General features: G+C 47.4%; 1 protein-coding gene across 3 annotated transcripts in view; it reads right to left on the bottom strand.

The window, feature by feature from the left end:
* The window catches only part of PRMT2IP (PRMT2 interacting protein), a 190,855-nt gene that overhangs the window by 25,484 nt on the left and 139,216 nt on the right, over nt 1-26,155 (bottom strand). Inside the window, exons 4-5 of one of the 3 annotated variants that reach the window (XM_090028546.1) lie at nt 11,426-12,034; nt 11,039-11,240 (exon numbers count right to left, since the gene is read on the bottom strand). The gene's annotated coding sequence lies outside the window, so the exon portion shown is untranslated. Of the gene's footprint in view, nt 1-5; nt 301-11,038; nt 11,241-11,425; nt 12,035-26,155 lie in introns of those variants that run through there. The other 2 variants (XM_090028547.1, XM_090028543.1) reach the window with 2 other exon arrangements.

The raw sequence follows: 26,155 nt of genomic DNA, 5'->3' as shown, positions 1-26,155 counted from the left end.
CTCACCTGGCGCCGCGGTCCGCAGCTCTCCGCCCGCGGGCGCATCCTCCGGCGCCGGGCGGGGCCCGGGCAGAGGCGGGAGCGGCGGGGAAGGGCCCGGCGAGCGTGTGTCCGGTCGCAGCCGCGGGGCGGCCGAGCTCGGCTCCCGCTCCGGGGCGAGACGCACTCGAGGAGCTGGAGCCGCCGCCGCTGCTGCGGGCGCCGGCGCGAGCGGAGCGGAGCTGCGCGCAGTGCCGGGCGGGCGGGCGGGCGGGGCGCGGGCCGGGATTAAGGGGCCGGCGGAGGGGCGGGCCGAGGCGCCGGCGAGGGCCGGGCCTCTGGGCCGCTGTGAGCGCGCGGGGCCGCCCGCCGGCCCGGGCTCCTCCTCGCTGCTCTCTCGGGCCCTGCAGCTCCGGCCACCTGGAGCCGCCCCGCCCGGCCCCGGCCCGGCTCGGCAGTCAGCAGCCACGTGCGGCCCCCGCCCCGCCCCGCCCCAGCTCAGGTGTGGAGGCCTCCAAGGCCCAGCTGCAGCCTTGGGAGGCGAGCAGGGGAGGCCGAGGAGTTTTGCACCCTATAGACTAACCACGTGCGTGTACACACTCACTCACTATATAGACCTATATACACACACGTTGATATACTGCACATGATGTATTACGCACGCGTACCTACATAAACAGCGCATGTAGCACGCTTTCGTGAGCTCACGTCAGCAGGCGCAGCCTCGGGCACAGCCCTGGGGTGACGCGGTGAAGAGTCACCTCCCTACAACGTGTCTGCAGAAGAGCAGCTTCCTCTGCGGGCCACTGAGCGTCCGGGCAGCTTGGACTTGGGCCAGGATCACTCTGGGATTGCTTTTCCTTTGTAAGAAGGGACCCTAGTTACCACAGCTCTTACTGCTCTTTTCTGTCTGGGCCCATGGCCAAAAGGGTCTCCACATACGGGCAGGGTGGGGGCTGACTAGCCATGCTCCTCTGCAACCCACTTCTGAGAATGCAGGTTTATGTTCAAAATTCAAAACCCCTCTGGTTGAAGAAAAGCCAAACCACAACTTCCAGAATAAATTGCAAATTATTCCTTGCTCACTGGGTTGACTCTGGAACCTATGGATGACTCTTTTCTGGTTTACCTGCAGATATGTCCTGCTGCTCTAAGGGATGTAAGCAAGCCTGTTGATTTTGGAAAGAGCTCAGTTAGAACAAACACAAGCTCTGAGTCTAGATAATCCAAAAATCAGTTTGGTGGGGGTGTGATTTTGCACTGCAGTATGGTTTTGCGATAAGTACACAAATGCAATAACCCACATATCAAAATTCTCTCCTTCTTGTGAACTGAGCTGTAAACTGGAAAGTGATAACACAATAGAGGTCAAGGTCATTCTTCCTTTCCCATATGACACACAAGTATTTATATTTCTAGAATCCTCTGACACATGGCAACCCTTTTGTCTTTAGCCAGCAAGAGGTACTTGTTGCGTCACTGTGATACATTTCCTGATGTTTCATCAATTCACAATGATGTCTTGTTCTCACCTAATGGTGCAACAACCCCTTGTGAGGCCAAAAGGCCATTGTATTTGCAATGCTGGGCAATTCAAAATAAATGGGACTTTTTCACTGACCTAAGTGGCAGACTCAGGTAATCTATGGCTGTCCTGTACATTTCCTGGCAAACAATAGTTTAAATCTTCACTAGAAGGGAGCTCAGCAGGATCTCCCACCAACACATTTTAAAAGCAGTACAGCATGCTACTATGTCTTGAGGGATCTGTGAAAGATTACTATGATTAATCAAAAGTATGTGAATACACATACTTACAATTCAGAGGGGTCTGCACCTCTGTACAAACATTTTTAGGGGTCCGCAAATGAAAAAAAGGTTGAAAACCACAGGCTTAGAACAAGAGCCTCCTTTGCAAGAATTGCTGAGCACCAGATGCTCATATTGAAATGCAGGGGACTTTGGATGCTCATCTGTACTGCTGCAAACCAGCCATTACTATCAACAATCTGAATGTTACATAAAGAAATTCAGAGGCCTTTGAAAGGCAGGCCAAAGATCTGATTCCCCACTACTTTGCCCCTCATGTGATTATTTACCCCCATGTGAAGCTTGCATAGATTCCCAGTCTGATTCAGCATCTGTTTCCACCCACTTAACAAAAGTCATAAGGTTGAAGAGGAGCAGGCCCTAGGTACCTCTACAGGCATACTCTTCAGCCTTTATCCAGAAACTTACATGTTTGAAGGACAGCACAAATATTACCTAATAATTAAGCCTCTTATATTCCAATAAATACTATTTTCTCAGTTAAACAGAAGGAGAAACTAAGTGACTTGCTTAAGGCCACATGGTTAGCAAGTAGCAGAGGAAGAAGTAGGCCACAGCCACTTCCAGCTTCCATTTGCATGCTAATTCCATGAGGCAGGTTGTGTCTTTGTCATGACAAATAACACCACAGAACAAGACAGTTGCAAAGACATTTCATTATGGCCCATATGGGGGAAGATGCTTCTATATCCCCAAGGGTCTTGCACCTCCATGTCAGAAACCTTCCACTTTAAAAACATTCCAGCTACAAATAGTTCAGGTTTGGAGTCGTATCAAGGGAACTCCCAACTGGCTGCTTTTCCTCATTCACAGCCTCCTGGTCTCTCCTCATTCCTATACTGCAAAAACAAAGATACAGGCCAGAGAGCAAAGAAGGCAAAACACAAGGATGTGGGGAGACCAGTGGGTGTGGTGTACCTTGATTTTAGCAAGGCTTTTGATACGATCTCCCACAACATTCTCACAGGCAACCTAAGGAAGTGTGGGCTGGATGAATGGATTGTAAGGAGGATAGGAAAGTGGCTGGAGCATTAGGCTCAGAGAATAAGAATCAATGGCTCCATGTCTAGTTGGCATCCGGTATCATGTGGAGTGCCCCAGGGGCTGGTCGGTCCTGCAGCTGGTTTTGTTTAATGTCTTTATTAACAATCTGGAAGATGGCATGGAGCGTACCCTCAGCAAGTATGCAGATGACACCAAGCTGGGGTGGGGGGGTGGTAGTAGATATGCTGGAAGGTAGGACTGGGATTCAGAGTGACCTAGACAAATTGGAGGATTGGGCCTAAAGGAATCTCATGAGGTTCAGTAAGGACAAGCACACAGTCCTGCACTTAGGACAAAACAATCCCATGCACCAGCATGGCCTGGGGGCTGACTGGCTGGGCAGCAGCTCTGCAGAAAAGGCCTTGGGGGTTACAGTGGACAATAAGCTGAATATGAGCCAGCAGTGTGCCCTTGTTGCCAAGAAGGCATACTGGGCTGCATTGATAGGTGTGTTGCCAGCAGGTCAAGGGAAGTGATTATTTCCCTTTATTCAGCACTGATTAGGCCACATCTGGAGTATGTTGCCGCATAACCCTCCCGCCCCCAATACAGAAAGGATGTGGACAAATTGGAGGGAGTCCAGCAGAAGGTGACAAAAATGGTGAGGGGGCTGAGGCACATGACTTACGAGGACAGGCTGAGGGAACTGGGCTTATTTAGCCTAGAGAAGAGGAGACTGAGAGGGGATTTAACAGCAGCCTTCAACTCTCTGAAGCGAGGTTTGAAAGGGGATGGAACTGGACTGTTCTCAGTGGTGGCAGATGGCAGAACAAGGAGCAGTGGTCTCAAGTTGCAGCAAAGGAAGTTTAGGTTAGATATTAGGAAGAACTTTCTCACTAGGAGGATAGTAAAACACTGGAACAGGTTACCCAGAGAAGTGGTGGAAGCTCCATCCTTGGAGGTTTTCAAAACTTGCTTAGACAAAGCTTTGCCTGGGATGATCTACTTGGGGATAGTTCTGCTTTGAGCAGGGGGTTGGACTAGATGACCTCCTGATGTCCCTTCCAATCCTAATTTTCTACGATTCTTTGATTTTTAAAGTGATATGCAGCCATGCACTTGTGTTTTATCATGGCTATAGACTGCTTTCTGTGGCCAGATCAGGTGAAAATTGTCACTTGTCTGCACCCTTAATGCCAGTATAAGTCTATCTGAAGTCACACTCAGTTAAAACCAATGAGTTGGAAACTGATAAGATTACTTGTACCTCCTGTATAGTAAGAATTTACTGAAGTTTAATTTTGTGTCTATAGATTGCCCAAAATTTTACTTGCAGGCAGTGTGGCTGAACTATGATCCAAATCAGAGATACTTTATACATCATTTAAGCTCATTTACTTATTTATTTAAGTTTATTTTGTGGGAAAGTACTCTATTTGCTATGATCCAAGCTTGTAGTTCAGCATAAACTTCCAGACAGTCAAACAATCTATTGCCAACCAAATCTTTCTAAAACATTCACCTGGTATAGAAGAGTCACTCTGCATTCTCAGAAGCTTTTTCTGAATCTAGATAAGTGATGTCAGCTTCCTAGGGCATTGCTTTAGGTGCAGTTGCTAATAACTGTTACCCTCATGTTCAAATGTTTAGACAGTTTTTAAGTGAGGAGCCTAATTTCTCTATTGGAAGTCATCCTAATACCATTGTTATAGTCACTTTTCATGTTTTTTGCCTCTGGGTACCATCCACAGAAAACTTGTCTGTGAAGTATATTGTATGTATCCAGTTATATATAGGTATTCTAATTATTCACCTGCTATCCCTTTCATAAAGATAATTAAGTCTTTCTTACTTAAATCTTTCTGCTTTACCCTTTGTAATTTTTATATTGGGCAGATTATTTTTATCCTTACAGTATTTTACTTCTGAAAGTATCATTTAACCCTATAAAAAACTGCCAAGAATGGCACACACACACTTTTTCCCATACATTTGTCATCTGACACATAGGAAAGCATCTCTATGCTATTCTGTTGTGGCTCTTATACCACATTGTGAGGGAGTGGGGCCTAGGAGCGGCCGTGAACTCCCTAGCACCCCCTACCGTCACGTTCGGGTGGACTAGGCACCCTCGAATCCTCGCCTGCCACGACTTTGCTGTTTAATAGGTTAAATGGGAGGCTGCCTTTGTTCCCCTAGTGAACGGTATGCGTGTTCTTGTCCCTACTTCAAATGGGGCGCCTCTGTGCACCACTCCCTTAAGGGGTATGCGTGCCTCCAAACCTCCCCTTTAGCACCGCCCAAGCCTCACAGCTGTTCCGTGGGATGTTGTACAGTCCCCTGCCCCTCAGGTGCTCTCTCCCTGGCACCCTGGGCTCGTCGCCGCCACCCCGTTCCCGGCACCCCTGGGCCTGGCTCGTCGCCGCCGCCCTAGCTTCTACTATTCACTCCAATGTCCTGCTACTGGTAAATATCGAATTGGGCTCAGGCGGCCAGAGCCTTGCCTGGCCTCCCCGACCCTACTAGGTCTTTGCCAATCAGAGCCTGCCCCCCCGTGGGGCCTGGGCCGCGCCTCTCGCCCCCTGCCCCGTGGGGCCTGGGCCGCGCCTCTCGCGGCTGGGGCTACAACCCCCGCTCAGCGAGCGCCCTCCCGGCACTCCTTATGCTGTGCCCGCCATGGCACTGTGCCCCTAATGGGCACCAGGAACCCCCAAGCTGCTGGGGAAGCTCCCGTGAGGCCTCCTCACTCCCCTACAGCTTCACCCAGTCCTCCGGAGTAACTATAACCAAGACGCCAGCCACCTGGCTTCAACATAAAACACAGAGCCTCCTGCTCATAACATAAACACTGAGCCCCCCCAGGACCTCCAACCCTACCTCTCATCAAGGTGCTCTCCTCCCCGGCATCATCGCAGCCAGTCAGCACCACAATGCTGCCACTACCCATTCAGGCCACTCAACTCAACTCAGCTCAGCTGCAGAGCTCCTGCTCCTGCAGCTGCCAGAAGGGAACTGCTAGTAAGGCTACGGCCTGGGCTGTTTATAAAGGCCCGGCCCTGCCCCCTTCTGGCCACCTGACCCGCCTGGTTGCCCGGGCAACCGGCACCTGAGCTGCCCGGTTGATTGGCAGCTCAGTTCCTTTTGCTTCCAAGGCACAGGACACCTTGGTGCTCCTGTGACACACATCCACTACTCCGATATCTGTGGGCCACATGTGGTATCTTTCCTTCCCTTTCTCTGAAGGCTTATAAAAATGAACGTACACCCTTTGGCCATCATCTTTCAGTTGTGACCCACACTGGGGCTGTTGCCCTCACCTGGTGTCCCAATGAAGTTAGCAGGCTCTACATGGGCTCCGCAGTCTATCTGTGTGGATCACATTACAGGATCCAGGGTTTTATTAGTTATGCTTAGAGATGGGTCAAAGCCACAACATTTGAACACAGATACAGGCATAAACTTCCTCAGGGTTCAGGGTCATTTGGAACTAAGAACTCAATATAGGGCCACTGCTATTCGTAATCCCCTTCTCCTCCCCTCAGCCACCCTCCCCCAATTAAATACCCTGCATTAGCCATGCACATTCATTTCACATACGTCCAGAAAAAATAATTGGGCTGCCTGACTAAAAGGAAGGTGAGCTCCCAATTCTGTTTTCTAAAGAAATTACTAGTAGGAACCTAATCCTGCCTGGTTCCAGTGCAAGCTGAGGGACACTCATCATTTCACATAAAATACTCAACATGTTCTCTTACGCTCTTACAGTTAGCAGGACAGTGCAGTGCAGGTACTTGTTCTATTTAAATTTGGTGTATTTCCATTTAAATAGTACCAAGATACATCATTCTTAAATCAAAATAGAAGTGCCCACTTAAAGGGCTGTATTTTTAGTAAATAACTTTAAAGCCACCTCTTAAGTAACACAGCAGCTCTGAATGTATCTTGTATTGGTAGCTAAGTGGTTTTAAGACCCTGGCTGGTACTTTTTTGCTTATGCATCTTTTTTCTTTTCTAATTTTGCTCTAAGTATAGATTGTTTTTGCTCTTGCTCACTCTAATTTTGTTTCCCTTAGTACTTCCGGTGTGATTCATCTTTTTAGTAAGTTCACCAAGAACGGGCTAAGTGGCTACAAAGCCAGTTGCTGCTGCACCAGATCAGCCACATCTCACTCATATGGGTACAAGGCAGAAGTCAGGGTAGGGATAAACCTTATGGCCTGAGTCAGAGATTTTTGATTTGACAGGTGCAAGAATCTGCTGGGAACTAGCAACAAATTGGAAGCTAAAAGGATAAGAAATAGTCTGTAACAAAGGGAAATACACTGGAAATAACTGCCCCCATGATCAGAGATGGAGGGTTGTTCTGTACCCTTGTGCCACCTAAACCTCCGGACTGAAAACAACTAGTATGCAATAAAAGTAGGGTTGCGTCTATAATATACAACTAGGCCAAGATTAATCAGGTTAACTCTACCTTGTCACAAGGTCCTGTTTATGACACCCTCCAACTATTGCAGTAACCCAATTTGCTCTTCTCCATGTAGAAAGCTAGCTTTTGATCTGTTGCAGGTAGAGTTAAGTGAACAGTAGCTGCTCAAATATGAGTTTCTAGCCCTTTCCCTGCTGCCCTGCAAAAATGCAGACAGTGAAATAGTTGCATTCTCCTCACTAGATACTTTGTTTTCACATTCTCCTCACTACATAGCTTGTTTTCATTTTCCATGCCTCATCCCAAAGCCAAGTGGGCTGGGCCTGTCTGTATTCATGGATTTTTGCGTGAGAGTTGGTTTGATTGCAGAAATGGTCCATCAAAGGCTGTTCCTCAAAGGCACTCTATCTGGGTCTTCAGCCCTTGGAATCAATCCCTTTGTCTTTCCCCTCTTTTCAAGAGCTCTTTCTCTTCTGAGACACCATGGGCAGGTCCAGGGTTCATATTACACTTTGACTCTTGGGGGGGAGGGTCTGCAAAAAAAATGGCACTGCCCATCACAATGCCATAATAACATTGGAAATCCCCCAAGTTATGATCTTCAAATCTCACAGAGGGGCTCTCATCTCTTATGGGGATGGGGCTTAACCCCCCCAACTCCCTTGTAATTCAAACCCTGGGTCCCCCAAGTCAGTCCACATACAGAGTGTTACTCCACAGTAAGGAGTCTACACTTGCATAGCTAATTGGGAGTAAATTTGATATCTTCATGATGCAGGTATCAAATTTATACCCAAGTCAGCCTGAAGTCACTGTATTTACTGCACAGTAAAGGTGTGCACATGTAGATGTATACCCTTACTATGCAGTAATTTTCAGTTACTGAGCAGTAACCTACATTACTGTGCAGTAAATGTGCATGTGTAGACATGCCCTGCATGTCCTTCTTCAAGGTTATGTCCTTGCAAGAAAAGTGGGGACTTTGTTATTTGATAAAGCTTCTTCTGTGTTAGCTACCGCACTGTAAAATCCTTGATGGAGATAAAGTAGTGTAGTTTCTATTGCAAAGTAGATAGGGCACGATCAGTACTGCTGCCAACACCCCCTCAGATTGATCCTGCCTATTTACCTTGCAGTAAAACTAGGGTGCCTGCTTTCTACCAGGGTTTTACAGCAGGATTGCTAATGCATGATAGTTACCTCATAGTAAAAACACATCTAATTCAGCACTGAAGATAAAGCCCATCAGCATTAACAGATGTTTTGCATGAATGGAGCTGCATCAGTAGGTACATAATGTGGTTTCCAGCAGTGTGATTTACTCCAGTTGGACCCCACTGTAGACCTGCTTTGCAGCACTGCAGTGCATCTATATGGCATTGACAGATGCAAATTCCCCTCCTGTAAGCAAGCCCTCAGCTTCTTATAGCATGATTTGTCACCAGGGGAAAAGAAACAGCAAAGGGACATGAGGGCTGCCTGTATTAGTCAAATTTTGGACGTGTGGTTTCTAATTTTCTTTTTGAGGCTTCTCAGTCACTGCAATGATGGCTTCTATCGTCAGGTTCATCACTTGGTTGACTCTCTGTGGTTTGCTGTGTTTAGGCTTTTCTGTGAGCGCTCAGGAAGCAGGCTGGCTTCAGATTTCTGCTGTGTGGCCTCCATTCCTGCTGAACGGCCATCTCAGCTTTGCCTCCCCTATACTGGTGGCTTTGCTGATTTGTTTAGTCCTGACCAAAGCTAACAGTCCTGGACAGACAGCACGTATGACTTGGAGGAAGATACTGGTAAGCTGTTGCAATAGTGAAGTGATCACTGATAGTTTCTGTTGTGTCTTACTGTGTTTTCCTGGCACTGCCCCTTTAAGGCCAAAGCCCTCCTGGTCAGCACTGCAAGGTTCAGTTTGCTTGTGGCAGTCTTGCAGCACTGGGGACTCTGTTGTCTCTGTCCTTAAGGCTTTCTTGGTTCCTCTCTCTCCACAGGACTGGACTGGGTCAAGTCAGAGGCAGAGCAGGTATAAGTTCTGCATACTTAGACTGAGGGCAACTGTTAAGATCCACCCTGGAGCTGATTCCAGAGAGTTATAATAATAACTAATTGTTAGTTCAACCCAGCAGTGTCCACAGTGATGTTGCTGAACTCACAACTTATCATCTGGCGATGAGGATGGGATCCTTTGCTGAGAACACCTCACTAGATTGTGGGACAACGTTCTGAGGCAAGGCTGTGTTTTGTGGTTGGAAGGAAGATTTTCTTCTTCTTTTCTCTCTATTAGGGCTGATGTTAGTTAAAATGGCTACATTGGGGCATATAGCAGAATTCAGTGTGAGCCAGCTGACTTCTTGGGACTTTTATGTGGAAAGGCTATTCTATTACCTGGAAAACCCAGAACAGAAGCATGCAATCCTCCCGACAGTCTGTGGTGCCAAAACATTGTTCGTTCCCTCACAGCCCCTGCCTTACCAAACACTAAGTTTTATGCTGAACTAATTGCCCTGCTAAAGGCACATTTTTGCCCAGGGCCATCTGTTACCCTGCAGAGGTTTCATTTTTTTAAGTGGGACCAAAAGGCCAATGAAGGCATAGCAGATTACCTGGCTGAGCTCTGTCACCTTGCAGAATTTGGTGAGTTCGGTGAACTCCTGGATGGCCTGCTTCGTGACCATCTTACCTTTGGGGTTCAAGACATTGGTGACTGGTGCCGCCTCAGTTGGGGGGGGCATGTGGCCCCCCAGCGACCAGTCATTGGCCAGGAGGACCTCAGGCAAGCTCACTGACCAATCACTGAGGCCACTTCCAGAACTGGCTGCAGCTGCTTCTGGGAGTGCAGCAGTGCTCCACTCCTTGTCTGGCACTTGCAGGGGGGGCACCGGCATTCCTGCCTGCCCACCCTGCCCATCGCCTAAGTGGTGAGTGTGGCTAGTCAAGGGGTGCACCCCTACCCCTGTGCACCCCCTATGTGTCACCACTAGTTCAAGATGAAGCAATTCAACATCATCTGCTCTCTGAACCAAATCTGACCTCAGCCACTGCACAAGAAAAAGCCCTGGCAGCTGAAGCAGCATCCCATAATGTGAGAGAAATTTGCCAGGTGTTCTCTGGCAAAGTCCACTTACTCCAAAAAGATCAAGAATCAGATCATCACCAGCAAATTCAGTGGATTATACCCTCACCAACAGCCCCATGTAAGCCAATTAATCCACAGATATGTTTGAGTTGTGGTGGCCAACATAGATGAAGGGAGTGCAGGTTTAGGAATGAGGAGTGCCATGCCTGCAAGAAGAAGAGCCACATAGAGAGGGTTTGGCGCTCAAAAGCCAGTTCTGGGAGACAAAAAGACTGGCAAATGTATTCACTTTCAAACTACTCACAGATTAGAGTCTTCCCCGGAATGTGAGGTACAAAAACTGTATTTGATTTAAAATGTTGGTGTTGTTGAAACTCAAGGTTCTGAGATGATTGCAACTATAGTAATAAATGGAAAGAAGTGCAAAATGGAAGTGGACTCAGGTTCAGGAGTATACTTCATAGATGAAAACACATTCTTCCAGTTGTCTCAGCACCCTCTCCCCAAGTTACCGAAACCTGGATGTCGCCTGCATGACTACAACGGACAGATTGTGGAAATTTTGGGTAGCTGCAGTGTAGATGTCCAGTATGGATCTGTAACTAAGGGTTCCTGCAAAAGTCTTCTGGGAGAAATTGGTTCTTACTAGTGGGAATCAGTATTCAAAGTGTACACAGTCTCTGCACAGAAAGTCTGAAAAGTCTTGCAAGGGAGTTTCCCCAGGTATTCTCCGAGGAATTAGGAACTTACTCAGATCCACTTGTGACGTTCCGAATGGATCCTGCGACGGCCCCTATCTGTGTGAAGGCTCGAATGTTCCTTTCATTCTGTGGCCAAAAATTGGTGCAGAATTAGATTGGCTTATCGTGCCAGAGGTCCTCGAGCCAATCGTACATACAAGCTGGGCCACGCCAATTGTTCTTGTTTTAAAACCTAACAGCAGTGTTCACATCTGTGGGGATTACAAGTGCACTGTTAATAAAACACTTAAGCAGGACCCGCACCCAGCGCCTCCCATTAACCTGTTACTGTCTGTTCTTGCAGGAGAAGGTTTTTGCCAAACCTGACCTCGCTCAAGCCTATCCACAGTTGATAGTGAATGACAAGGCCGATGAGGCCCAAACAATAATTACACACCAGGAGGCATTCTGCGTCAAGCACCTCCAGTTTGGAACTTCTGTGGCACCAGGAATTTTCCGGCGGTTAACAGAGAAAATGCTAGCAGGAATTCCCAGAATTGTTCCATACTTCGATGATGTGCTGATCATAGGGCCATCTAGAGAGAAACTCACTGACAGATACAGAAAAGTTTTACAGAGATTTGATAAAGCAAGCATCAGACTAATAAGAGAAAAATGTCAACTGGGAGTTTCCAGTATCAACTTTCTGGGGTATCAAATTGATGCTCCTGGCATCCACCCTGTTGAAGACAAGGTAAAAGCAATACATGATACCCAGGGGACATAATACCAAAATGCAGACAGAATCTTCAAGCATTCTTAGGACATCTCAATTTTTATCACATCTTCTTGAAAGACAAAGCTACCATAGCAGAGCCCCTTCATTGCTTACTGGGTAAAGGAGCTCAGTGGAAGTGGACTTGACAGCACAACAAAGCCTTCCAGGGCATCAAGAAGTTGCTGACATCAGACTCTGTCCTTGTTCGCTGTGATGAGCAGAAGCCACTGTCCATTACTTGTGATGCCTTGCCATTTGGTGTCGGCGCTGTCCTCAGTCACACATTGCCTGATGACAACAGATGCACCTGTTGCTTTTTACTCAAGAACAATGACTTCAATCGAGAGGAATTATGCACAGATTAATAAAGAAGCACTGGCAATCATTGCATGAGTTAAAAATGTTCACAATTATGTTTATGGTCACAAATTCGAAATCCAAATGAACCACAAACCACTTAGAATTTTTACTATGGACAAACCAACTCCTCCTATTTAGTCTCCCTGAATGCAATGCTGGAGCGTCATGCTAAATTCATATGACTATACACTCGTGTACAAATCTGGGAAAACGATTGCAAATCCTGATGCATTGAGCCGCCTACACTACAAATACCTGATTGTGCTACTCCTCCGCCAGCGGAAGTCCTCATGCTGGAATCCATGCCAGACGCCCCTCTTCAGGCTGATCAGATAGCAAAAGACCCTATCCTTGCCCGAGTCCTCAACTGGGTGTGGAGGGGCTGGCCTGCAGGCAAATTGGCTGAGGAATTCAGGCCATTTTCATCAAATCAGCATGAGGTGTCTGCCCACAAGGGCTGCCTCTTGTGGGGAAATTGTGTTGTAATTTCAGAAGCAGATGCTAAATCATACTGAAAACACTGCACGCAGCACACTCAAGCACTGTGAGGATGAAAGCGCTGGCTAGAGGTTATGTATGGCGGCCAGGTATGGACAATGATAGAGAAAGGGTTGTGAGGGAATGCAGCATTTGTTAAGGGACCCGTCATAATCCACCGAAGGCAGCAGTATTCCCTTGGGAGATGACAAAGGAACCCTGGTAACACATTCCCATTGATTTTGCTGGCCCTTTTCAAGGTAAGAACTTCTTAATTGTTGTTGACTCATACTCAAAATGGCTTAAAGTGATTATTGTCTCAACTCTTATATCAACTGCTATTATAACAGCTCTCCATCAGCTGTCTGCAACCCATGGGGTGCCTGACACTATCGTTTCTGATAATGGCAGTGCATTCACCTCAGCAGAGTTCCAAGATTTTGCCAGCCACAACCTCATTTGAACTGTTACCATTACACCTCACAGGCCACAGGCCAATGGGCAAGCTAAGTGAATGGTGCAAACTACAAAAGATGCACCGAAAAGGATTGCTGTAGGAGACTGGCCTACCAGACTGGCCAGATTTCTGTTTGCTCAACATGTAATTCCTTGCCTGACAATGGGGTCCATCCCATAAGAGCTTCTTATGGGTCGTCACCTTAAGACATGCCTTGACTGTGTTAACCCAGACCTTGTGAGAGACATGCAGTTTAGGAAAGAAAAGGAGTTGGACTCCGCATTGGCATCTGCTATCTTATATCTTTTCATTCCACAAAAGACTGTTTGCTTGGAACTACAGGACAGCCCCACCGTGGGTTCAAGCTAAAATGTAAGCGCCACAGGACCTGTATCATATACAGTTCAGACTGACTATGGACATGTCTGGAGACATCCTGTGGACCAGCTGTGTGGGCGTTCTCCTACTGATAACCCTACACCTGAGCAATCTCTAAGCACCAATCCACTGCTGACAGACATGGATTCACTGGGGAAGTGCCTTCCTGTTTCCACCAATGCAAACCCTTTTCCATCACAGTCAGAAGGAAGCATCACTGTTGAGTCTCCAGATAGGCTGACAGGGCCATCATCTGCTGAACCCTTCACTCTGTCCAGGACTGTGGGAAGACCACAGCAGAAGCAGAGTCCTCCCAAATGGTTGGCTGACTACTCTGTCTAGGAGCAAGGGGTGCTGTTTCTTATTGTGTTTTCCTTGCACTGCCCCTTTAAGGCCAAAGCCCTCCTGGTCAGCAGTGTAGGGTTCAGTTTGCTTGTAGCAGTCTTGCAGCTCTGGGGACTCCATTGTCTCTGTCCTTAAGGAGCCAGGGGCTTTCTTGGTTCCTCTCTCTCCACAGGACTGGACTGGGTCAAGTCGGAGGCAGAGCAGGTATAAGTTCTGCATACGTAGACTGAGGGCAACTGTTAAGATCCACCCTGGAGCTGATTCCAGAGAGTTATATTAATACATAACTGTTAGTTCAACACAAGAGTGTCCAGAGTGTTGTTGCTGAACTTACAACATATTAGTTTAATTGATCTGGAGTCTGGGTGGAGAATTTGTATTTACAACTTCCTCACACCAGCTTCTCCCTCTTGGCTCTAGGAAACATTATCTATTCAGTGCTATATACAGCAGACACAATACATGCAGTTCCTGTCCCTATGTGGCTTACACTTCAAGCAATACTGACCACCTATAGACAAGATGCACAGAAAACCTGAAAACAAAGCATACGTTATACCTACATACATTCCCAGGTACACACTCACAACTGGACAGGAAGGGTGGGAAGTAGTTTGTTAAGGCATGGGACAGGAATCAGGGGATCTTCGTTCTCCCGCAGCCTGTCTGTGTGACCTGAGGTTGGTCATAGTTGTTTAGTTTCTTTGTGCCTCCATCCTTATCTTCCTCTCTCCTCCCCTCCAACTTGTCTGCTTAGATTGTAATTTAGTTTGGGTGGGGCTGTTTTTAACTGTGTATCTACAGTGCCCAGCACAGTTGGCTTCCCCTTATGTTTGGCTTCTCAAGGGAGTATTTCTACTACTGCTAATTCCTAATAGGAATTCAGTAGGAAAATGAAATTATAGCAACGGTTCAGCGCTAAAGATGGAATGGTGGAAGACCTGCAGATATTGGGACGGTATGGGTTCAAAAGCTGGGAAAGTGAGCATTCAATCACAAATCACTGGCTGTCCTAGTAACAGGCTGAAAACACAACGAAAGGCAAAACATTCAACCCCTGGCCAGCTCTGGCTCTTAACTCTCCTCCCCTGAACCCTGCCAAAAAATTAGTCACCTCAAAATCCATTGAGCCAAACGTTCTCAAATGCCTGGAACTAGATCAAAGCCATGTGACTGAGGCCTGTCTGCCTCTATTTCTTAGACACACATTTTGGTTTTGCTCCTGTCCTTCACAAGCATGTCTCCCACCACAAATGGTTCTGACCGTCCCCATTTGTTGGCTGTGCCAGCAGAAAGGTCAAGCACAAGAAGGGCTATGGTCACTGGGCTCCTTTCAACTCCCTTGAAGCAGGGCCTGCATGTCACTGTTGTAACATGGGGGAAGCTGGAGGAAGGCTCCAGTGATCTCTCCATCCTGGTGATGCTTCAAATGGACACTCAGAAATCCAAGCAAAGTCAAAAGCTGCCAGCTCTTCTATGCTATCCATTTGCCTTGAAAACTAGTTAATGCTGGAGGTCTTTCTCTGGAAAGTAAAATTTCCATTTTTTGTCCTTTCTTCCTGAACAGAGAAGGCAGGGACATTTTGAATGGCAGCCATCAGTCACAGAGCTGGTAGAAGCTAGTGGATCTAGGAAATAAGACTAATTGAAAACATATTTAAATGCCTCTGTGATGAGGGGAGACATCATTGCATCAACCAAATAGGATGGCAAGGCCATACTAGAACCCTGAGGGGTTTCTGGAGATAGCAGGGGATAGGACTCTGACATGAGAGCTGTTGCAGGAATCTCTGGGTATGGAAAAAGAGCTAGCAAGAAGGAACAGAAGCAGAGTGCAAGAAACTGGTGTTGGACCCCAGGTGGAAGCGATGTGACAAGTACTTTCTTTTGGGCAGATACTGACTAAAATCACAACCATATCCTGTTATTTGTTCCTATGGTGTTCAGGGAAATTAGACTTTGTGTACATTCTCTGAAAAAACAATTACTCCAAAGGCAGACGGGGTTCTTCGGGGTAGATGCTAAATCTGTTATTAGACCAAATAAATTTAGCTGGTCTAATAACAGATTGAAGAATAAATGTTTTCGCTCGATCTGAGCCTTCAAGAGGCCGAGAAACGATCTACATCTACCCAAAGAACCGTGTCTGCCTATGTCCTGAGAGCAGCATGTCTACAATGAACAACCCTAATTACTCCAAAAAGCACACCTGACATCTTAGCAGTTTCTCCTCCTTAAGAGATACAATGTGCTGGCAATACTAGCTAAACACTCAGACTATGGGGCAAATGACAAGACCCAATCCTGGAAACATATGACGTCTCCAACTCTCAGCGTCTCAGCACAAAACTTGTGATGACTGATATTCTTACATCCCCAGCTTCTGAAGTCATGGAATTGCAGGAGGTCCTTGGGCCTGGTTGAAATAGAAAATACTCTGTTTTTTGTGGAGGGAAGCATGAAAATGTGACCCAAGAGTATGCAACATGCTTTAAAATAAGTAACAAAATGAACCTTGCATTTTAAAGATAAAATCTTATAATTTTAAGCAAGATTCATGAGAGGTTTTTTGTAGAAGGCTGATTCTGGATATCTGTAGGATTGGTAATGGGTTACACAGCTTCCCTTCACTGCTAAAAGCAATGGGAGAGTGCTCCATCTTCTCTTTTATTTCTGTGGAAAGAGCTTCCTGTCCTGTTTCCTTCTGCTCAGAGGGTTGGGAGGCATGGTGTTTGTTTGCTTCTTTGCATTAAGTGCAAAATTCGGCAGAGACCTTTAGGGTCACTAAAAATCTGCAGGAGGCCTTGTACTCGGCAGAAGGCCCAGAGATTCTGCGGGCACAAACACCTACAGCCCTTAGAGTCTGTTTATACAGGGAGTGGCAGATGATGCACACAGTTCCTGGCATGATCAAAGGCCACACTTGCACTTCCCTGCTGCCTTGATAACACCCTGTTAGGGACCTCCAAGGCCTGGAGAGCATCCCTTAGGGGATTCTCCCCCCCACCCCACCCCTTCTTGCTGCTGTTAGCAGTCTTTGCTAGTGCACTTAATGAGGGATTCTTTCTTCCATCAAGGAGTACTGACATACTCTCAAGTACAAACACACAGAGCGTACAGAGTAAAAGGCAGTTGGCAGCTGTGGAAGGCTGATGTACTGTTCATAAGCCATTACCTCTCAGGAGCTCACCTTGATCTGCACGTTACTCCCATGCCCAGATTTGAGTGGGATGAAGGGGAAAGGTTACTGTCATTGCCATGTGCTCCTGCCCTGTATCACAGAAAAGTGTAATTGAATTAACGAGCTGCTTCCTGCCTCCTGTATTTGTTTCAAAATTCTCAGTTTAAGTGGCCACTCTAATGCATGCTGTCATGAACACAGTTTCTCATCTGTTGCCCCACACCCCAGCCACTCTGACCCCCACTGACCCCTTGTGAGAAAGCCTCCCAGGCACCCTGGCAGCTCATCAGAAACACAGAGACTCTTGCATCATCCTCTGCTCTCCTTCCCTTTTCATTATGTGTCCCCACTGTTGTTTGTGAAAGGCTGGGAAGGAAGGGCACAGACAGCAGGAGTGACTTGTGCTGGCTTGTTGGCAACATCAAAGCACCATGGCGGTAGAGAGTGACCCTCATATAGAGAGAGGATTTGCTGGGACTTTCCTGTCACATCTGTGACCAAAGCAGTTTCTTGGCAGTGACTTTGTGCTTTATGGAAGTATCCAAGCAACATCATCAGTGAGTGCTCTGAGATTTGAGGCTTAAAGTGAAGAGGGCTCAGTGATGGAGTCACCCAAGAGGCTCAATGTGAACAGAACTGTCCAGTGGAGAAGCAGGCCCCAGCCTCTGTGCAGGACTGGGTGGGGACTCCCGTCAGTCCTCTCACAGGAGGCATCTTGCAGAATGGTGCAGGGTGTCAGGTTTATATGGTCTGATCCATCCACAGTCTATCAGGAGAGGGGAGCAGCCCACATCTTTTGTACACAGGAAAATCCTGAGTATATCAGACCCTGAGCAAATCTCTCCTCCTTCATCCCACAAATCATTGGGTGCCTGTAGATGTGCCAGGAGCCTGCTCCAATGCAGTGTAATTACAGTGCAGCAGAGTAGACATGACTGAGTCTTCTGGAGCATGCTAATTAGCATGCTCCAGGTAGGACTGTGCGAAGCTTCGGGTGTCGATTCGATTCGGAGATTTGGCAGCTGAATCTCCAAATCTGAATCAAATTGAATCAGGAGACCAATTACAAGGTCCAGATCTATTTGAAGCTCTCCAAATCAATTCAGAAAAGATTCAGAGAGCTTTGGAGATACGGGCAGTCCCTGCTTGCTGCCGCGGGAAGCTGGATCCAGACTCCATGCTGGTAAGTAGGGGGCGAGGGAGGGAGGCTGGAAGAGGGGGAAGGGTTCCACGGGGTGCCAAGCCCCATCCCCTGCCTGCTCCCCAGCCCCCCTACCCCCTGCCCGCTCTCCCAGCCCCTGCCATGGCTGCCCTGCCTGCCCCAGCTCCAGACTCTTTATAAAAAAAGCCCTGACTCACCAGTTGCTGCAGCAGCCTCAGGGTTTCTGGGGGCTCATGACAGAGCCCCCCACGCAGCATGGGGCAGTGGGGATCACCCCTCACCTGGCAGCAGCCAGTGAGTGCCAGGGTTTTTTTTCCCAAAGAGCCGAGAGCTGGGGCCGGGCAGGGCAGCCATGGACAGGACTGGGAGAAGGGCGGGGGATGGGGCTGATTTGGAGATTCATTTAATTTGGTAGCACCCGAATCTTTGAATCAAATTCAGCTGAATCAATTCGGGACAGTGATTCGAATCACCAGATCGAATCACTGTCTCCTGAATTGGCTGAATCTGAAGCAAGTATTAGCTGCATAACACAGGCCTAGCTCCAGCAGCCTCTGTGTCTCATGTATCAGTGTCCCTGTGCTTCAGAATGGTGGCAGGGGTGCTTTAACTTAAAATTGTCAAACAAGCTTTAGTTAAAGTGCCCCACTGCCATTTTGAAGCTTGGGGGCACTGATACACGAAATGGTGTAGGCACTTTAATTAGAGTGGCTCTCAGAGCCAGTCTAATGAAAGCACGCACCCCTCCTCCTCACCCCCGGAGCATGTGGAAGAACATCCATCATGCCTGAAATACAGGACAAGCAGCATATGCATACTAAGGTACGGTCCTGGGACTTAGGTCCAACATCAACCCTGTTGTAACTCGCTGAAGTTCAGCAGGATTGACCTCAGCCCACCTATACCAGGTATGAAACCTGGACATTCAGTGGCTGGGTGGCATTTCAAGAGCATCAGTAACTGGTAATTAAAACAATGGTGTGCAGAGGCCCCTGGAGGGTGTGTGGAGTGTCTGGAGGGTAGGGGAGCTGCCTCATGCTGATTCCCTAAAGGGCTGCACTAATTGGCTTTTGCATCTCTGATAATGATGTAAACTCACCAGGCACTGATATCACAGAGGAAGATGCAAGCATGTGAGAGAGGAGAAAGGGTGAAATCAAATGACAAAGAGGGGAAATATGTGATTCAAAGCCAGAGTTTGTAAATCTTTCTTGCCATTCAGAAAGACTGTTTGGTTTATGCCACATTCATGCCCACACTCATTGTTATTGACCTGTGGGTGTTCACCTAACCAGGCTTTTGTTTGCACGAATGTTTGTTTGGGCAATGGCTGTTCTTTGTACAATCACCCTTTGTACAATTTTTGCATGTCAACAAGGAAATTTGCTATGCTTTACCAGTTATTCCCCAGTCCAAAAACTTTCAGTCATCCAGCAAGGAAGCCAATGTATATTGGCTCCAAGGACTATCATGTGCCACAAAACCACACATAGCAATAACTCAGAGTCCAAAATTCACAGTCAGTCCATTTTCTCCCCCCCCAAATCCACTTTCCCTTCCTGACGTGATCTTGATTGTTAGGAGCTTTTTCACAAACTGCTCACTTAAGCACCTTCATAGCTACATCCTGTGGTCTCTTATTGTCAGCTTATAATGCCTATTAAGCACCTGGCTATAAAGTTCTGGTGAAAATAGGGCATGGTAGTTTTACCACAAGGTCAATCACAGATGTGGAGGACAGTGTTGATTACTACCTTGCAGTAAACACCACAGATAGCTTGTTTTCAAAAGGCTTTTACAGCAAGATAAAACACACATAATAGTGATTGTTATTCTTTTTGGCAATGGAGACAGAGCATCATTTACTTCATTGGGCCACGTGATGCCAATGTAGTTATAATATTCGAGACTAGAAAGATCCATTAAATTACCTAGTCAAACCTCCCCCATAACTCAGGTTAGAGAATTTCATCCAGCTACTCCTACATCCGGTCAAATGTGAGGTACTGGCCTCCCAGAAAGGCTTTTCAGACTTGATATGAATGCAAGAGAAGGATTTGCAGACACTAAAAGCAGTGTTTCCTAAACTTTTGATACCTGGAACACTTTTTTCTGGATTAAATTTGGCAGCATGCTTCATTCTTACACCCAAAAAGGGGAGGAGGGAAAGGTGGCAGTGTTGGCATGAATGCAGTGTGCAAAGGTCCAGTCCCAGCTCAGCTCCCCAGTGGCTGGAAGCTACATGCATCCCAGAACCAGGGAGCAGGGGCTGGAGAAGTGGTGGTGACATGGGTGTGGGGAAAGCCCTCCTCAGGGCAGGCTGGACTGAGGCAGCAGGGAACCATTCTGCTCTGCACCCCGGGACTGGGGGGAGAGGGTTGTAAACAAACTCTGCACTGCCCTGGGAAGCCATGGGTCATAGGCATGGCTGAGGTGGAGAGTAGGACACAGGTACACGTGTGTGAAGGCTCCTGGGAGCAGGGACAGGCAGGGGCAGGGGCAGAGGCCAGGTGAGAGGACTCCCAGCTGCCTGCAATTGGCTGGACCTAGGAAGGGAAGGAAGAGGCAGGGGGGGACCCACACCACCCTACCAGCTGTGGGGCATGACATGCATGCAGAGCAGGGTGCAGCAGAGCATGGCGCTGAGTGCCCAGGTGTGCAGTGCAGCCATGTCCCCAGGGTTCAGGCAGGGCATGGCAGTGTGCAGATATCCAATTCTGGTGCCACCATTCTTCTCACCCCCAGCTCTGTCACATGTGCAGCTTCCAGCCACCAAGGAGCTGCACTAGGACCAGACATCTGCAAACTATCCCTCAGGCACATGTCTGCTCTGCACTCTGCTGAGCCCTGCTTCTCACACACACTGTGCCCCCCAGCTTAAATTGATGGTCTAAAGATTCAACCCCACTGCTGGACTTTATGGCAAAGACTGAAAGAGGGAACAGCAAGAAAGCTAGTTGCTTGGATGGAGAATGTGGAATTCAGTTTCTCTCACTCCCAAACACAAAGTCATTGGCAACTGCCAAATAATCTTTAGAGAAGGCTTGGCTACAACAAGAGCTGTTTGCATAATGTGGTCAAGTCTGTGAACATATTTGCAAATGAATATCTGCCCTCGCTCAGCTGGACTAGGTTATGCCGTCACAGGCATTCAGCAACCAATGACTATTCATTCAGTCTTGGCAAATCCTGATGATTGTAAGAGCTAGGCTGTGCTGTTGGCCTCTCACAAGGGATGGAGTGCAGTTGCATCTTTCTAGCAAGATCTCAAGGAATTGGAAAGGGGCTTTAACATTTCCCTTCTCCACCATTTTTTTTTTTTACTAGCCCTCACACTATTATTCAGAGCCATTCTGACTCCTTGCTCCTCTAACAAATGGCTCCAAAATGAGGCGAAAGGAAATTATCAAATCATAGAAAATAAGGGTTGGAAAGGACCTCGCTAGGTCATCTAGTCTAACTCCCTGCTCAAAGCAGGACCATCCCCAACAAGAGCATCCCAGCCAAGGCTTTGTCTATCCAGGTCTTAAAAAACCTCTAAGGATGGAGAATCTACCTCTCTGGGTAGCCTGTTCAGTGCTTCACTACCTTCCCACATCATGAGAAGGTTTTTCCTAATATATAACCTAAACTTCACTTGCTGCAACTTGAGACCATTGCTCCTTGTTCTGTCATCTTCCACCACTGAGAACAGTTTAGCCCCATTCCTCTTTGGAACAACCTCTTCTGGTAGTTGAAGGCTGCTATTAAATCCCCCCGTCTTCTTTTCTCCAGACTAAAGAAGCGCAGTTCCCTCAGCCTCTCCTCAGAAGTCATGTGCTCCAGCCCCTGAACCATTTTTGTTGCTCTCCACTGGATTATCTCCAATTTGTCCACATCCTTTCTGTAGTGGGAAGCCAAAAACGGGATGCAGAACTCCAGATGGGGCCACACCAGTGCCAAATAGAGGGGAATAATCACTTCCCCTGACCTACTGGCAACGCTCCTAGCAATGCAGCCTAGGATGCCGTTAGCCTTCTTAGCAACAAGGGCACACTGCTGGCTCACATTCAGCTTCTTGTCTACTGTAAGCCCCAGGTCCCTTTTTAGGCTGCAACCCCAAAAAGGAGGCAGGTCACTTTTTATCCACATTTGGCCACTATTTCTGTTCACATGAGCACCAGTGATCTGGTTAGTGTTTACACTTACATTCTTATCAGACTGCAGCCTACAATGTTTCCTGGAGGTTTGGGGGGCATTGGAGGACCCTTCACACCTATCAGAGTTGCTGTTTCAAACTGATGCTTGGACTCATTTTAGTCTGAAAATTTTCTTGGCAGCCCAGAAGGCCCGTGGCCCTCAGCTGATGTAACTGTAGGGGAGCTGGCTCTTATCATCCTTCTAACTGTAAACCCCGATTCTTGCAAACAGGTCTGAGGCAGTTTAGAAATAATCCATAGTGATGCTGCTGTTTATGCAGAGGAATCATCTTCCCCAATCTTGGAGGCAGAGCAAGAGCCTAAATGAAATATACGTATTTACCAACTGTTCACTTGAACATGATGGAACAGTTATATCTCATAACACTTAGTGTAATTCAGTGCCACGGACCAAATTCTTCATTGATATAAATGCACAGTCTCCAATGGAGTTACATCAATGGAAATTTTGACTCAGTAACTGCAGAACGCGTGAGTATTTCACTGTGTAAGAATGTGGTCACTCATGGGATGACCTGTACTGATAACACTTGCCCCACTGAGCCATTCACAATGCATGGAGGAGATTTATTTCTCTTCTGGACAGGATTATTTTAGTGGATGATTTTTTCCAGGCTTGTTAGCGACTCCAGTCTGGATGCCTCTGAGAGTTGGGCCTTGGAGAGATGCTTTCAGGCAGACAATGTCCTTGATGAGGCACTAATTATCAAGTTAATTGGAGTAAGAGAGATATACAGATGGTCTTAATTTATAGTTTGTGCACTCCCCAAGCTCAGTTTGTCCAGGGGAAGGGGCTGTCTTGCATCATTTTACAGCACTAATGAAAACATGTCAAAATGAGGAAAGAAAAGGTGGCTGGAAAGGAGTAGGGAACAGAATGGAGAAAGGCAGGGAAAAACTGTAGAGAGCCTGGGAAAGAAAGAAGAGAAAGGTGTTCCTAGGAGAGGAGCCAGAGTTGGGGAAAAGTCTCATCAGCTTTCCATTACTGGAGTCATGGTGGTGGAGGAAGGTGCTTAATGAACTCCCACTGGCGCCATTATCCAGGGGTCAGGCAGAGGTTTCCTCTGAGTTCATGCCTGGTTACTGAGCAGAGCTCTCAAGAGCTTGCTGTCAGGCATTGCTGGGGTGGTTCTGACCCAAAGTCAGTTTAAAGGTACAGCTCTTACTGACCCCTTATCAGAACTATTAGTCAACCAAGGAGAGGTCACCATAGTGCCCTATCTCACGGTGGAGGATTCACCTCTGTAGCCAGGTCACTCTCACTCTTTCAAATCCCTTGCCCTCCTGCCTCAGGAGTCTGTCATTTAAAGGATGAATGAGGATGACAATGCCCCCTGGCCCCTTGCATCCAGGCATGAAAGCCCTGCTTCTCCTTGTGTGTCTCAGAGAAGTTACAAAGGATCATAAAGTTATGTCATCCCTGCCTGTGGGGTTGACCCTGGGGACCTGACACTGTTACCTGATGCCTCCATGGGGAGGGCAGGTAATGTCATACCCAGTGCCTTTGCCTCACAGGCTCCTGCCTCATGTGTCTCTTGTATGCCAAGTGCACCTGGTTTGTTTGGTTGTTTGTGATTTATTCACCTCATGTGCAGTCAGTGCAGGTGCCAGCTGGGACTGCTGGCAATGTTGCTGCCTATTACTCCAACTTTCTCACTGCTTGGCTGAGCGGACCAAGGTGTGCCTGCACCCACAGTCACATAGCAAGGGAGTACCTTGGCCATGCATCTGAAGTGGGGGGCCCTCCTCATTCCCACCCCTCTCAGTACATCTGCTTTCTCTTACCCTGGTAAGTTTTTAGGGAGCATCTCCACAACTGGGCTAGACTTCATTTGCCCTGGCTTACAGAGGTAAGATGGTGGCTGACTCCAGCATCATTTTTCCAGGTTTATATCAGTGTAACACCAAGTTCAGGGGTCAGATCCACTGGGATAACATCAACTTCAAAGGGGCCTCGATGATTTACACCAGATGAGGTAAAGCCACCCTTGTTCTCAGTTATACTGATGTTAATGGAGTTTTACTCCAACTTTATTTCAGTTCACCAGATTTCTGTCATTATGACAGAGCACAGCTTTGGACTCGGTATTCTTAGCGTGCTGTGGATGCTAAAGATAGCTGCTGGTGATTCAGGTTCACAGCAAAAACCCACCAGAGGCTGCAAGGCAGTTATCATTGTTTTCACCGGGCTTTGGATTGGAACCACGTTTTAGAAGTTTATCTACTGACTGTGGAACGGTGCAGTCTTCTTATAACTTTGGAGTCTTCTGCTGCTGTCCATAAACCTACTAAGAGTAAAATATGTTTTAGGTACATAACTCCAATATAGTGCCACCACAACACTGCAAGCATGTACTGCATTACTTGTGATGGCAAAGGGTTTCATAGACTACAGAGTGGTTAACAATGCCAGATGCAATAGTTTCTGCCTGTGGTTGAAGGTGGTGGGATAAGGAGAGCCTAGGGTGCAATAAGCTTTGTGGACAGGATGCATTGAACATGGTTGACTGGGATGAGAATCAAGGAGCAGGAGCCACAGTTCAAAATCTACTAAGATGATTCAGAGCAACAATACAGGCAGAGTTGTCAAGCTCTTATATACTTGTTGGTAGAGCAGACTCTAACAAGAGAAAGAAGCCAGGCACCTGCCTGGTAGGTTGACAATCTCCCAGGGATGAGGCAATCCTGTTGAAATGCCAGCCCCCTGGAGGCAGAAGCTATTCCAGCTTGTTAAATCAAGCAAAGAGCAGCCATGCCCTACACCAGCAGCCCAGAGACCAGACAACACAAGGCTGAGAGCTTGTGATGGATTTCAGAGGTAGAGGTCTGCTTTTTCTCAGCAACTGACTTGGAAAAAAAACTGTTTTAGCAAGGCAGGGGTAAGGAGGCATCACTTACAAGCCATGATAAATCATTACTCAATCAGAGCAAAGACTTGTTTTCCACTTTAAAGGCAACTTCCAGCAGCAAACAAAATGTACTACCTTTTTGTTCTCTATGATACATTAAAAAAGCCCCAAACCCCCCAAATGTTTTCTCTAAATGGTTTGCTTGACTTCTCCTTGGGAACATAAAGAAGACGGTGAGTTTCCTGATCTCCTGGAAAGGGCTGGGATGTTCTCTCTTTAATAACATTGGGTGCAGACAGAAGTGACAATTTTCACTTGATCTGGGCACAGAAAGCACCCTACAGCCATGACCAAACAGAACTGCACAGCTGCAGACCACTTTAAAAGGGCCTGATTCCATGAAAATCTGAAGCCTCGTTGCATGAGGGTGCAGATCAACACACCCCAAAATGGAGCACCCCTATCCATCCACCCCAGCCTCCAGTGTGGGCTGTGGAACCCCAGGAACAAGCGCCCTCTGCTTCCTTTCCCCCTCCTATTCTGAAAACAGCATCTGGGCTGGGAGGGAAGAATTGCTGTTGAGACCAGGATATGACTGGTAGCAAGGAGCTGGAATCCCCAACTCCCAGACCCAACAGCGACCTTCTGCTGGGTCTGAGGGATTGCAACTCATAGTGCTTCCTGCAAAGCACTATGAGTTGCAATGGGAGCTGCTTTTCTGTCTGAGCCCATCTATTCTCCAAACTGCTCATGGGATGCTTGAGTTTGATTAGCATTTACCAGAACCAGAGAACAAAGAGGAGATGAAACTGCAGAGCTCACTGTCATGACACCGCCTTCCATTGTTGGAAGATAAACTGCTTTCTCAAATGTTTGGAGGATTCTTAAACTCCCCAGAAAGTTTGGTTTGGTGACAGCTGCTTCTTATCCTCTGCCCTCCCTCTCATTGCTACCACACCTCTGCACAGGAAAAAACTAAGATCTTGCTAAGTCTATTTCTG

Source organism: Crocodylus siamensis, chromosome 15, assembly GCF_052110815.1.
Source record: "Crocodylus siamensis isolate JL-2025a chromosome 15, ASM5211081v1, whole genome shotgun sequence".
In the NCBI taxonomy this organism is placed as follows: domain Eukaryota; kingdom Metazoa; phylum Chordata; order Crocodylia; family Crocodylidae; genus Crocodylus; species Crocodylus siamensis.
The sequence above is the reverse complement of the archived record's forward strand: the minus strand, read 5'-3'. Positions and strand labels throughout refer to the sequence as shown.